Below are 2,500 nucleotides of genomic sequence, written 5' to 3' on the forward strand. Positions count from 1 at the left end.
TATATATATATATATATATATATATATATATATGCGCGTATATGGATGAAACTATTATAGAATGTGTGGATGAGATATTCGTTGCGCTTCGGAAAGGAATGGTTATTATTATATCAGAAAAACATCGTTGAGGAAATAAAGTGTACAACAGATGAAGTGGTTAAACAATGAATGTGTTGTTAGGTCTTTAGGAAACTGATGGGAAAAAAATCCTCAGATATTTATAATAATTGAAGGGAATAAACAGCTAAGTTTCGACATATTTGTGATTAGAATCTTGGGAATTAAGTGAATAGTATTTGCATATGATTAATGGTAGGTGTTAAATCACCTTCGTTAGGTTATTGAATAGGTTATCAATAATATAGCATTATCTTTGTGAACTTGTTTTGACCCTTGTTACATGTTTTTCATTTTCATCCAATAGTCGTTTGTCTTCCTGTCTATTTCGTTTTCTTGCTGTCATCTTAGGTTGTTAGTAATTTCTTATATTTTTTGTTGTTTTTATTTCCTGCTTTCTAATTTAATTTTATCGATTTCTTCATCCCTCGTTAGAAAACTCCTCTATTTCAGACAAAAGAGTAATTGAAAATCCTAACATCCACGTTTTACTGTCGGAGACGTAGCAGTTCAGATAGTTTTCTACCGGAAATTGAAACCATGTTGCTGTATGACTTGGAGAGAAATTATCTGTTACTCTACTGCTCATACCATTTCGTTTCAGTATATATTGTTGATAAGGCAGCTAGCTGGAAGAATCGTTAGCACGCCGGGCGAAATGCTTAGCGGTATTTCGTCTGCTGCTATGTCTTGAGTTCGAATTCCGCCGAGGTCGACTTTGCCTTTCATCCTTTTGCAATCGATAAATTAAGTACCAATTGCGTACTGGGGTCGATCTAACTAACTGGCCCTCTCCTCCCAAATTTCGGACCTTGTGCCCAGAGTAGAAAAATATTTATTGTTGATAAGGCGGCGAGGTCGAGCTTGCCTTTCATTCTTTTGGGGTTCAACAAATTAAGTACCAGTTGCGAAATGGATTCAATCTAACTGATTGGTCCTCTCCCTCAAAATTTCGGGCCTTGTGCCTAGAGCAGAAAAGATTCGTTAGCGAAATGAGAATTGTGTAATAAAAGAAAAATTTAAAGAGGAAAAGAACATAACAAGAGAAGCAGCATGGAAGTAAAAAGAATGCACGGACAATTTGTAAGAGATAGGAACGCCAAGACAGATACTGAAGACCGGGTGGCGATGGATGAGGAGGAGTGACTTGAAGTTAGAGGCAGAGGCACTTATATGCGCTGCTCAAGAACAAGCATTAAAGACCAACTATGTTAAGTGCAGAATAGACAGCACTACCGACAGCGACAAATGCAGTCATGATGGGTATACTGGGCTTCGTGTGTTTTACCCCAGTGTCACTTTGATGACAACAACAACAACAACTACAACAATAATAATAATAATAATAATAATATTTATAATAATAATGATAATAATAAAAAAAAAAAAAAATAATAATAATAATAATAATAATAATAATAATAATAATAAGAAGAAGAAGAAGAAGAAGAAGAATGGTTTCAAATACTTGCCACAAAGGCAGCGTGGGGTAGGGGATTGAATTTTTGCCACAAAGTCTCAAATTTGGGAAGGGATTAAGATGCTTACATTAACACCCAGTGCGTAACTTGTACCTATTTAATCGACCCCGAAAGGATGAAAGGCAAATTCGACCACGGCGGGATTTGAACTCAGAACATAGCAACTGGCGAAATACCGCTAAGCACTTCGTCCAGCGTGCTAAAGATTTCGCCCGCTCTCTGCCTTAATAATAATAATAATAATAATAATAATAATAATAATAATAATAATAATAATAATAATAATGATAATAATAATAATAATAATAATAATGATAATAATAATAATAATAATAATAATAATAATAATAATAATAATAATAATAATAATGATATCAAAATTAAAATGAATGTGCCTTTGTCATCTAGTGAACGATATTTCAACATCTCGTGTGTCTTCAACAGTTAAAAAAAATAATTTTGTCAATCTACTTCATTTGGCTAATATATAAAGGATTGAGGTAACTCCTCCAGAAGATATAGAGTCACAATTAAAAGAAGAATGCCATTGTCATCTAGTGAACCATCTAGTAACCAAAATGAAGTAGATTGACAACATTATTTGTTGAACCTGATGAAGACACACGAGATGTCGAAATATCGTTCACTAGATGACAATGGCACCCTTCTTTTAATTTTGACTCTATATCTTCTGGAGGAGGTACGTCAATCCTTTATATAATAATAATAATAATAATAATAATAATAATAATAATAATAATAATAATAATAATAATAATAATAATAATAATAATGATAGTAATAATAATAAAAATAATAGTAATAACTTCAAATATTATATCAAATCGGAATGAACCAGCACATGCGTGAACCAAATATCTGGCAAGCTTAAAAAATGT

This window comes from Octopus bimaculoides, chromosome 9 (genome assembly GCF_001194135.2).
Source record: "Octopus bimaculoides isolate UCB-OBI-ISO-001 chromosome 9, ASM119413v2, whole genome shotgun sequence".
NCBI lineage: Eukaryota > Metazoa > Mollusca > Cephalopoda > Octopoda > Octopodidae > Octopus > Octopus bimaculoides.